The sequence below is a fragment of the Candoia aspera genome, chromosome 7, assembly GCF_035149785.1.
Source record: "Candoia aspera isolate rCanAsp1 chromosome 7, rCanAsp1.hap2, whole genome shotgun sequence".
Taxonomy (NCBI): domain Eukaryota; kingdom Metazoa; phylum Chordata; class Lepidosauria; order Squamata; family Boidae; genus Candoia; species Candoia aspera.
In genome coordinates this window covers 36968279-36981421 of record NC_086159.1, presented here as the reverse complement: position 1 = coordinate 36981421, position 13143 = coordinate 36968279, and the positions used below count along the sequence as shown (strand labels likewise).

The window sequence follows — 13143 nt, the reverse complement described above, 5'->3', positions numbered from 1 at the left end:
AGTGTTCCTCATATGCTTAGATCCCAAGGCTACCCAAGCCTCACCCCCAAACCTTCAGTATAGTCCCCACAAAGCCTCCCAAAGTTGCCCCTAAATTGTAACTTTAATGTGAGAGAAAGAAGTAAGACATACATGGGGAGTAACCATGTCAACTGTATTTGTTTAAATACATTTTTGCTTTGGACCTAGGCCTGCAGAGCTGGCACATCACTGAAAGGCCAGAAGCAGCCCAGGTCTTAGGGGGGAAAAACACTCCTGATTTAAAGCAATCTAATTTAAAAGGCATATTTCAAAGTAGGACTGAAAAAGCAAAGACCATATTATACCTCTTACAGGGACTCAGTGGATACATTAGAGTAACATACCACCATTTGTGTTAGCACTTTCCTTTTTGTTATAGAGCCATAATACCAGTAACAGGGCTCCCTTGAACAAGGCTTCATAAATATCTAGACTGTAGTCTTGCAGCTGTTTCTATCCAAAACAAGTATAGCAGCAAATACGATTAACTTCTACAATGTAGAATTTTATTAGTGTTCTTATTTCCTTGAAATGCAAGTAACTTTGCCTTTTTAAAAAAGACTATTCAAGGCTGTAACTGTCTGATTTCAGACTGTATTTAATAAATCAAATTGTAGTGCCCTTATGCTCCTAATGCATTTCTGTGTTCAAAGGGACTTCTCAGAATTGCGCAAGCAATATTTGTCTACTTCATTTCCAGAAGGAAAAAAAAACTACATTATGGCGCCAATTGTTTTCATACTGAAATTTTAGCGGCTAAGTTTGTGATTTTAATGATAGCTTTTATAAAACCTAAACTTTAGTTTAGCTTCTACACTCTACAATTCTTCTCCTACATATTACTTTGACGCTCTTTTAATACTGTCCAAGCTAATAGCCTCAACTACATCTTATGCTTAATCCCATATAAAAATTATGCATTGTGCAAATAAGGATTTCCTTTACTCTGTCCTGAAGGACTTGAATTTTAGTAATATTAGGAAGAAAAGTATCTGTTTTCTTCTTAAATACTATACTACAAAGTTTTCAACAGTTGATGGATGCATTCATAGAAATTTTTTAAAGCTTAATTTTAAAGTTGGTCTTTATATGTATTTATTCAAATAAAAAACATCTGGGGATGCAAAGAGCAAGGTGCACATAGGAGCTAATTTTAGGCAGGGCCACACTGATATTTGTGTCTAGAAACGGAGGCCTTGCTCACATTATTACTTGCAAAACTATCTTGTGTAGATACATTTGTTGCTGTGTAAACAACAAAAATGGAGCTGTGCAACATTACTGATGAAATGTTTCTTTTGTTTTACATCCACTTTTATTCTCATTGCTGTTTTTATATATTCAGAATAAACATGCTAAAATTATTTCATGTGTCGATGCAGGTTACACTTCGCTTTGGCTGGAGAATTGTGATGTCATTACAGTGAGTGGGACCCGTTTTTTCATCCCTTTTTGTCTCAGAGACTTAAAGCATCCAAATAAGTTAAATTAGTCCAATTTTAGGGAGCAGGGAGGTAGAGGTTCAGAGATGAAGTACGCACTTTAAGCCTCTCCAGCACATATTTCACTGCTGGACCTCCCCACACTTAGAAATTTGGCTCGGTGAGCTGCAGTGGGATTCTGAGGACAGCAAAAGGGTAAGGCATGTGGCTCTCACATTGCCCACTAACATAGCAATGTACTAGTTCCTTATTATTGCTAAGTCATTCCTGTTCCTAATCTTTTGAACTGCATGATGGATCAAAGGTGGAAGAATATACTTCATATTCTTCCTTGATTTTTCTTATGCTAGGATGAGATATTTTCTAGTCGTTTTTTGGTATTAGTGACTCTAAGATATTGTGATGACTCCAGCGTGTGTGGCTGATTGTCATACCATGCTAAATTATCAAGTGATTGGTTTGCTTTTGGTTTAACATAATGTGTAGACCTGCTCAATATATAAATTAGACTGCTATGGCTTATTAAACAGTGTTTAATATCCCAGCTTAGTATTTGTGTGAATATCTAATGTTATTCCCATACTATCTTGGCATCATGTTGAAAAATGAACACTACCAGCTCTGAGTAAGAGTATTTTTTGTCACCCCTGGGCTGGAATCGTGAATGGAAGTCAATTGAAATCTAATCTTAGCTTTAACAGAATAAATCTATTTATACCAGTGTGCATATTTTTAACAGCACAACACATTTTAGCTTATGTTATCTATCTAAAGCATGTAGGAACTCAGAAAATATGTTTAATGCTATCATAGTTCTTTTATAAAAACAAAAGCATTACCTTTTAACTTTAACATTTCTTTAGTGTTTTTGAAACTAATAATTAAAGATGATCACCATTCAATGTCTGGCATTCCCAGTAGTTAAACCATCTTTTGAGAATCGGTTAGTTATAGTAGAGCTTTTGTTCCAGTTGAGGGAACAACCCTAAATATGTAATGATGAAGCAAGTATAATTCATTGCCATAAAATATATTCCCATGCAAAGTATCTAGAATCAGTCTATAAATGGATTCATATATTACACTAAAATATGGGTGCTTAATTATGGTTTTTATGATTAAAATAACACAACTTACATTGTGGCTTGGTGTGACATTGAATCCAATCTATTTTATTTAAAACCTAAGGCTGATTCAGTAAATATCCATTATTATTAATTATGTAATTACATTAAAAAGGCCCTGAAAACTATTAATACTTCCATGCAGGAAGTAATATATCTCTTACTGTTCAACTTTTTAAAAGATTTTTTTTAAAATCCTGCCTTTATTATTTTTATAAATAACTCAAGGTGGGAAACATACATAATACTCCTTCCTCCTTCTGTTTTCCCCACAACAGCCCTGTGAGGTGATCTAGGCTGAGAGAGAGTGACTGGCCCAAATTTCATGCCTAAGGTGGGACTAGAACACACAGTATTCTGGTTTCTAGCCTAATGCCTTAACCACTAGACCAAACTGGCTCTCTTAAACTTATACATAAGTGGAGTTATGCATAAATACTGATGAACAATTATTTCAATTGATGTACCTTGTGAAAAAAGCTTTTTAATCCTGATCTGTTAGATAAAGTACCATATTAAAACACTTAGATCCAAAGTTGACAGACAGAATTTGTTCTTAGTGACTTAGCAGTGAAACAGCAGTTTGCTACCAAGTCTAATTTTGGTTTTTTCTTCTCTAGTGGATAAAAATGTTGCACTATTACTCATTTTACTGTAACCAAGGTGTACATTAAGTACTTCCAGGCTTTGAAGTTTTTTTAGGTTCATACATTTTTATTTATTTATGAAATGTATAAGGTCATAAAGTTACGGGCTTTGAAATATAAATATATCTGATTTTGAATTACGGATTACTTATGCTGACATGTACCATAGTATCTATTTCCACTTTGTGTTTAGCTTCCTATACTATCTTTAAGTTCTAATGTATCTCAAATTGTTCAGTTTGTTTCTGTCACCACCTCCTACTAGAATCCAGGTTTGTGTTCAAAGCAATTCTTTGTTCTGTATTACTTAATAGTTTTCCCTCTTTAATTTATTAGACCATCTTCTAAGAAGCAACAAAAAGGTTTGTGTGATTTTAAAGAGCTACCCTTTAGGCTGAATGATAACTTCTAGTTCAGAAATCTTTGGAGACTTGGTTGCAATCCTGGTTTATTGGAAGTCAAAAACCCAGTTTCCATGAGATTACTTGACAATACAGTGAAATGGGTATTGAAGAAGTCCATGTGAGGATATAAAATGGTGATACAAGTATTGGTTTGCTGGAACCTGTGTATTTATCCCTAGTTCTGCTACTTGAGAATTTCACTAACCACATAATGGTAACTCTAAAAGACTAGAGTTTTTAAAATATTTATTTTTTATTTTTTTAATATAATTTTATTAAAACCTTAAAAAAAGATAAAAAACTAATATAAACAAATATAAAGTTAGAAAAAGCCATTGCTTTCTGCCATTGTTTAAATAGTGCATCAGTTGTCAAAACAGGTGTTGTCTGAAACAAAAACAACATTCTAGGCAAAACCTTCATCTTAATCACAGAAATTCTTCCCAGCAAAGACAATTGTACTTTCTCCCTTCTTAACATACCTTTTTTAACTTCATTCCATGTCTTAACATTATTTTGAAATAACATACAATTCGTATTTGTCATAGTAATACCCAAGTATTTTACCTTCTTCTCAATCTTAAAACTTGTTTTATTCATCAATTCTGTTTCATTTTCTATTTTCATATTTTTTGCTAACATCTTCATCTTCTGTTTATTAATCTTAAACCCTGCACCAAATTCTTTTAATTTACCATTAATGTTTTGATTCCCTTTAAAGGATCTTCCAAAACCAAGTCACCTACAAAAGCTCTTAACTTATAAGACTCTTTTTAAAATCTTCATTCCCATAGTCCTCTCATCTTGTCTTATACTTCTATTCAGTGTTTCAAGAACCAAAATCAACAAGAGAAGAGACAATGGGCAACCTTGTCTTGTTCCTTTTTGTATCTCACAGGGTTTTGTTAGATCTCCATTAACAATTATTTGTGCTTTCTGTGAAGTGTAAATCGATTTAATAAAATTCTCTCCAAAATTCATATCTTCCAGTACCTTAAACAAGAAAGCCCAGTTCAAATTGTCAAAGGCCTTCTCTGCATCTAAGAAGATCAATGCAGCTTGTTTTTTATTATGTTGCTCCAAATATTCTACAATGTCCAACACATTTCTAAGATTGTCCTTTAACTGTCTTCTGGTAAAAGCCCACATTTATTGTCATGAATAAATTCCTGCAAAATTATTTTCAATCAATCAGCTAGAATAGTGGTGAATAACTTGTAGTCATTATTTATGGTTATTGTTCTATAGTTTCTTGTTAAAGTCAAATCTTGTCCCTCTTTAGGTATTACTGGTAGTCCTTGACTTACAACCATTCATTCAGCAACTGTTTGAAGTTACGATGGTGCTGAACAAACGGACTTACGACCGGTCCCTGAAGTTACAGCCGTTGCAGTGCCCCTGCAGTCATGTGATCATGATCTGGGTGCTTGGCAACCTGTTCGCACTTACAACCAGTTGCCAAGCACCTCGTGATCACCATTTGCAACCTTCCCTGCTGACTTCCCCAGAAAGTCAATAGGGAAGCCGGCAGGGAAGGTTGCAAGTCACTGGGATAAGTTTGCCCCACTCATGCACCTTGCTCAGCCCCTCTATGCTTGCACTGCTGTGGCCACTTGTGCACTCTTCCCAACCCATGCCATAACCCCCCACATCCTCCCTGACCCACATGGCACCTCTCGTGCATCCTGTGCACCCTTCTCAACCCACATGGTACCTCTCATGTAACCGCGTGCACCCTTCCTGACCTGTGACGCACCCCTGTGCACCCTTCCAGACCTGCACAGCACCTCTTATGTACCCCCACACACACCCTTCCCAACCCATGCAGCACCTCTCTTGCACCCCCCCACACCCCTGCGCACCCTCCCCAACCTGCATGGCACCTTTCAAGAAACCCTGCACACACACCCTGACCCACATGGTGCTTTGCGCACCCCCCTGCATACACTTTGTGACCCATGGTGTGCCTCTCATGCACCCCCCTGCACCCCCTCCCTCCCTCCCCCACCCAGCAGCCCCCACTTACCTGCCTGCCAGCCTGGCACTTGCAACTTCCTGCTGGTTTGCCCACTGACTTTGGTTGTGGGAAGCCAGCAGAAGTTGCCTCACCTAACAACCATGGGATTCAATTAATGACTGCAACTGGGACTGCAGGGATTGCCATCACTAAGCAATGTGGTCGTGCTTTACAATCGCATTGCTTAGTGATAGAATTTCTAGTCCCAATTGTCATCACAATTCGAGGACTACCTATAGTGCTAATTCGGCCTCTTTTGAACTCTCTGGCATCTTTTCTTCTTGTAAGATAGAATTTATTGAGGATAAAAGTTCATCCTCAAAGCATTTATAATAAACACCTGATAATCTATCTCGTCCAAGCACTTTCCTAGTTTAATCTTTTTTATAGCCTCAGAAACTTCCCTTATTTTTATAGGTCCATTCATAATTTGTCTCTGTTCCTCTGTAATCTTTTGTAAATTTTGTTTCCTTAGATACTTACCTATTTTATCTTTTTTTAAATAAGAATTTTATTAAGTTTCAAACAAAGATAAAAGCTACAGAAAAACAAAAAAAAAACTACAAAGAAAAAGAAAAAACTAAAGAAGTATGGAAACACAAGAGAAAATTTTTTTAGAGTTACAAAAAGAGGTGACTTCCAACTTTTAACCGCAAGGATATACAACAATTTCCCATAATCTATATTACTTAGATTACTATATTACTTACTCTATATTAAACCTAAATCACATTATTTCTATAAATCATTCCATTGGCACATTATAAAAATCACTAAATACAGTTGCTCCATCCCCTTATATTAAAAGAAAGAATAAATATATATATAGTGTGTGTGTGTGTGTGTGTATGTGTATACACACACACACACACATACACACACACCTCTCCTAATCAACTACCCCCTCAAAGATAACATTTATTTCATTATTTCCTTCCTACTACTATTCTATACATTCCTGTCTACTGTAATAAAGATCAAACTAAAAAGCATATAAATTGTCTACCATTATACTTGATAATACAACAATTTTAATAATCTTAATCATGTTAAACCCAAAACCAAGCAATATTTTTATACCTTAGTAATCTTAATCCAAATCATTAAAGATAAATGAAATCAGCCAAACCCTAAAAGCAATCCAGATAGATATTCTTAAACCCTTATCCCACTTCAAAATAGACCAAAGCATTTATGTGTCCCCATAATACACACACAGCTTTTTTCTTACAGAAATCAAGCAGCCCAACTGCCCCCCTCAAAAACTCCGACTTCTCTTCAGGAGACCTCCCATACATAATAACCCCTTCTTTTCCATGGCATTCCATCAGAAGATCAATTTCACTTATGGATTGCAACTCGATCTCTCAATCCCTTTAATTTCGTCAACTCAACTGTCCAATCTTCATCCAGCATTTCAAAAGAAGTCAAAGAGACATTTCTATCGCAGTTAAATTCCTCAGTTTTATCCACAACATCCCCAGCCAAGTTAACACATTTTAAAGCTCATATTTTCCACAATGTCCTGACTGCCTTGCATAAAAACTTCATAAGAATCAGAAAGAATTTGTTTGAAATCTCAGTGGAAGTCAGAGAAAGTTTAAGATTCTGCATGTGTAGATAAATATTCTTAAACCCTTATCCCACTTCATTTTTGGAGCACAGTCTTAATGCTTATTTGGAAGTAAATCCCTGAAACTTGAATGAGACTTACCAGCTAAATTCATCCATTGTCGAAGCTATAATATGCTTTGACTTAGTGTGGTGGATGAACCTGACCATTGTAACATATTCATCAAAGCCCAGTCAAATGTGTGATGTATGTGGGTAGCCATGCTCTAGTGGTTACGTTTAGGATTTCAGCTTTACTCAGATAAAGGAATTGTAATGGGCCATTTTTAATGAATTAATATCCAAAATAGTCACTGAAAGATTAGGACAGATTTGGGTATGTCTGCTAATGCTGTACTTTAAAGAACCATTTAATCAAAAAAGATACAGAAGGATTAACTCACTGCTGTATATGGGGCTCTCCACATATAATATTTGCACCTTTCCATGGTCAGCTCTGCCCTTGTGCAATGATCTTAGTCTCTACAGCAGTGCAAAAGGAATTGCTGCAAAGACATTCCTGCAGCAATGACACTTCAGATTGGGAATGGCTTCCCCATAAGTATAATTCTTACCTTGCCTCACTCCTTTGGTCCTTGCTTTCTCCCTTTTCTGCTGAAACTCAGACATCTTGGCATCTTGACACCATTTCTCATTCATTTTAAAATGAGCAAAGGGACAGCTCTCAAGCTACCCTCTTAGTATATCAACACCATTACAATATTCCTTAAGGGGATTATTTGCAAACAGAGATAAATCATTACTTTTCAAATAGGAAGTTTAACTGTACAGTGAAGTGTTGTTAATTTTTAACATACTGAACTGTACAGCTCTCTGCAAGGCTTCCTTTGAAGATGACTGGGAAGCTACAGCTGGTACAGAATGTAGCAGGCAAGCTGCTGGTGGCATTTACATTAGTTGTGGAATGTCACAATCAATTTACAAAGCACAAATAAAATAAAAAAATAATCAAAAATAATAGGATCCAATTAGAGCCCAAAGCATGCTGCAAGTGTGCTGCTTTTATTGCCCTGCAAAATAAAAGGTAGGAGGGGATCAAATATACATACCTCTGAGGGAGACATGCTCCAGACCATGGGAGCTACTACAGAGAAAGCCTGGTGTCTCACTCACACCCCACTATTCACTGCAGAGGGACAGGGGATGCTTAACAGGCTATCTCAGTATGTTCATACCAGACCAACAGGTTTAATTTTGGCAAGGCAGTGCCATACCATTTACAACTATATAGGTTATAACCAGCACCTTGACATGTGCCTGGAAGCCTGTGAGTAACTAGTGCAGCAACCTTAAAATAGGTGTCATTCTGCAATGGTGGGGCCGTGCTGTCAGCATCCTGGCTGCTGCAATCTGGACTAGTTGCAATTGCCAAGTCATCTCTAAAACAGCTCTACATCGAGTGTGCTGTAGTAGTCCAGGTCCAGCCACATAGTGATCAAGTCTTTTGTTACTGTCACAAGGGCATCTTGGTCTAAGTAAGCTCATAACTGGTCAAAAAGTTGAAGCTGGGCAAAGACCCCACTGGCCATGGCCTCTACCTATTGTTTAAGCAGGAGTCACAAGTCCAGGAGGATTCCCAACTTACAAACCAAGTCCTTTGAGGAAGCATGATATCATCCAGAGATGTGAATGTATTGCCCAGATGTTTATTAATGACTGGGAACTTATCATGGTGGGATTGAACCATCTAGCCTCTAGCTGCTGGTTCAGGTTTCCACAGCATTCCTGGCTTGGCCTGAGATGACAATGTACAGCTGAATGCCACTGGTATGCTGGTGATACTTCACTCCAACCCAAGGATGACTTCTCCCAGCAGTTTCATACAGATGTTAAACAGTGAAGGAGAGAACCCTGAAGAACGCTGCAGTTCAGTAACTGTGGACTTGAGTGCTACCCTCCCAGAACTACTGACTGGAACTGCCTGCATAAGCAGGAGTGGAACCACTATAGAACAGTGCCCCAAACTCCCAACCTTGCAGACAGTCCAGAAGGATACCATGTTTAGTGTTATTGAATAATGTCAAGAAGTTTAACAGCACCAAGGGAGCACATTCCAAGTTGCTACCCAGGACTGACAATTGTGCAGGGGTTGTAGGAACAATCTCATCCAGCATTCTAGTAATCTCTATGGCCTCTACCTATTGTTAGTTCCAGAAATCAATCATGTACAGGACAGAATTGCCTACCAACTAGTCAGGGAAATCTCCAAATGCCCTCTGGAACTTCTGGATCCATTGGGTGTCTGGGGTGGAACATTCTAAAGAGACTGTCATCCATGGAGAGGTCCAGAACATCTATGACCCACAGTGTGACAAGGAAGTGATTTGACCAAGCCAAAGGACAGATGTCACCACCTTCCATCTTCAGAAAATGTCTCATCTCCTCTGAAGTGACAACTAGATGTAGCATGTGCCCATCAAGGTGTGTTGGGATCACCTTATTTGCAACAAGCCCATAGTTGCCATGGAGGCCATATCTCATTAAAACTACTGCAGATTCATATCCCAGGGCATTGAAGTCCTGGAAACTGTAACACTAGGACTGAGACAACATCCAGGAGCTTCTAGGAGGCTACTGCTATACCAGCAGCAGCCTTAGCTTTTATCTGTAGACCAATTCCATGCAAAGACACTCATACTCAGTTACCTCTGGAGCAGTTCTCATCTGCTAGAGTCTTATGCATGGCCATGGCAACCCATTCTCTTTGGCCTTGCCATCTCCACTGCAGGACTTGAAATCTGGCTGGTCATATATCCAGTAGGGCTACATTCCTGTCAGTGCTAAGCCATCTCTCAGTAATGCACACCAGGTATGCATGCTCATCCACTACCGTACCATAAATTGATGCAGTCTTATTGCTCACAGACCTGGCTTTATTAGCAGAAGCCAGAAGCCAAAGTGCCTGACAATTTGGCCACCAGTGCCCAGGCTTGAGTGAAATGGCTTAGAAATACGATCTATGCCAATATGCAGGCCCACCATCTCCTGCAACAGCCTAACCTACACAATACCTCCCCACATTCCACTTCCCCTGCCCATCCTGGTCCCAAATTGAGCCCTCATTGTATTCTCCCCAGAGGCCAACAGTGGCTTCTCTCCTGTATGGATCCTGACATGCCCAAGCCATGACACACCTCACCAGCATTTGCCACCATGTGCAAGACACTTCTGTAGACCATGCATGGTGAGATTCATTCAGCCACACTCAACACCCCTAACTAAGCCAATTATTACCACAATTTACATAACAGTTCCTCCATTGACAAATCCAACCTATACTCCTCCCTTTCCTGGGACCTTCCAGGCCACAGTATTCATCTGCCTACCAGATTCCACCAATCCCCTACAGATCTCTCACTCAATCCTCTTCTGCTCTCATCCAGAAAATGCACTCTATTAAGCCCCACTCAGCCTGGTTAGATCTTCTTCCACTTGTCTGATTTTCCCTAGTAGAATGTCTTCTGGCCCACTTAGCATTGGGCATCATTGAGCAGTGTTGTCCCTGGCAACATACTACTGTATGCTATGTTGCTACATCAAGATTGAGTAGTTGGCAAATGCTTCCCCCTGTGCCTCCTTTGAAATGATTCCACTTATCCTGTCAGGTCATCTAGAAAGAGGATATTCAAAACCCCACTCCCTCAGGGATAAGAAGATAGACTTTCTCCATGGCAGCCCTGACCTTTGGAACATCTTATCCTGAGAGCTCAGCCTGACCTCCCATTGATGGTATTTTGCAAGGCTGTGAAAACTATTTTATTCAGGCAGACATTCAAAGCTTAATGTCAACTGGGCCACCACTGTTTCTTCTTGAATATGTTTTATATGTTGAGGGAAGTTATTTTATTCTGTTTGGGGGGGAAATTGTGATGTTTTATGTTATGGGTTGTTTTTATGTTTTTGCACACTGGTGATATGGGCAATGCAAAAATACTGAAATAAAGAATGTGATCATTATATGGTTTGTTAATGGCCTGTTACTTAAGACAGTTCTCCTTAACATTAATATTTTCTCTCAGACCAGTTTCTCCTAACTTTACTCCAGGCACATTTACTATAACTACATGCAAACAGATACAGTGTAGACATCTTCATCTGCTTTCCCCTTTTTCTGTTGCTCCCAAGATAATTCAGTTTTTTCAGATCTCTTTGTTGAAATTCCCTCTGTTCAAGCTTCTTCCTAAAACATTTTAGTACTAGATTTGGCTGCCTATGTGAAGTTCCAACATAACATCACAGCATGGTTTATTACCCACAGCTATGCCATTTAGTTATGATGACTTTTTCCAAAAGACTGGAAACTGTGGTGGCTGACAAGTTAGCTTAAAATGTTTGAGTGCAATTTGTTTTATTGATGTATTTAATTATGTTTTTAATTGACCTTTCCCCCCTTCGTATTAACATTAGCCATCTTAAGTGCTATATTTGGCAGATATGGTCAATACTGTACAGTTTTAATAAATATTGTTCTCTAGGCTCTGTACAGCCACCTGATCTATATTAATTATTCATTAACAGACTCTAACAATTTGATATCTTGTTTTAAAAACCTGGCCAAAACTTGATCCATTGTGTTCTCATAGCCTTTCTAATCACAAAACTGAATTTGATCTCTTGAATAGTATACACTTCTAAAGCCTCTGTCTGGAGTCACAAATACAACACTTCTCACAGTTGGCTCCAGTCCATGGTGGCAGGCTGTTACAAGGAAACATAATTTACTGATAAACAACGTAGTGTGCATGGTACGGCCACACTGTAGTAGTGGCGACTGCTGGCTTGATTCTTCTTGGACTGCCATATTGGGGCTGCACAACCCCAGATAACCACCAGATGGTAACAAAGCATGCAGAAACCACTAACTCTTTACTGCCATCTCGTAGTCATCCTGATTGTTGCAGCACAGATATATGCAGCCCTAAATTCTTCTGAACTTTTGACTTATCCATATATTAATGTTGATTTAGCTGTACGATGTTGTATTTCATCAACAAATACCAAAAAGTATTCAACCCATTTCTGATATGTGGCAATCGTACAGAATTTCGGGAGAGTAGCAGCAGAGCCCTCCTCCCAACTTCAGAAAAGACAAAAGCAATTTCTGACTTCTCCGAGGATCACGCGATTACAATTCTTAGCCTAGTCCACGGAATTCTGGGAGTTGTAGTCCCGACACATTTAGATTCCAGGCTAAAGATTGACTCATTTTAGTACATTTTTGGTTGTAATAAGGGTTTGAAATAAGCTTCTGTTCCCTTTCAACTTTTACGAGCAACCCACACTACTATCTAATTACAGAAACAACGTTTCCAATCTTAGTTTTATCCACTTCTTCCTGTAGGAAGCTGTCATTCCTATCTTGCAGGCGAAGGGCAAAATGGCGGCAGAAGGATCCAGGAACTTCCGTCTCCAATCGTCGCGCAGGTTTGGTTCAAGCGCCCGCCTTTCATTGAGGTCCCGCCTGTAAGACATGTGGGAAGGGAGCAGTTCCGGTTTCGCGATTTTCTCTCTTGGAAAAATGGTGCGGGGGGAGCAATTCAGAATTACGCTTGGAGTTAATAAATAACATTTTCGCTTCATTTTGTAAGTACTTTAAAAGAACAGCTCTTTTTTGTTCTTTTTATTGTGCTGATTATATAATTTCCAACGGAGAGTTTTCAGAGTAGTCCGGTTATGTTCTCATGCGTTATAAAGCTTCTACAACTTCATTTCTCTGCAGTTTTTCTTTCTGGGACAACGTTCTGCTATTTTTAATCTTTTAAAAAATGTTATCTTAGAGAGTTATTTACATTTTACAAGTAATGGCTTTCAGTTGTGAGTAGACTGTTACTGCTGCATGCATAATTTTCAGGAGAG

General features: G+C 38.6%; 1 protein-coding gene across 1 annotated transcript in view; it reads left to right on the top strand.

Moving 5' to 3' along the window:
* Window positions 1–12745: 12745 nt before the first annotated feature.
* The window catches only part of CRADD (CASP2 and RIPK1 domain containing adaptor with death domain), a 42046-nt gene continuing 41648 nt past the window's right edge, over window positions 12746–13143 (top strand). Inside the window, exon 1 of the mRNA XM_063308875.1 lies at window positions 12746–12870. The gene's annotated coding sequence lies outside the window, so the exon portion shown is untranslated. The remainder of the gene's footprint in view (window positions 12871–13143) is intronic.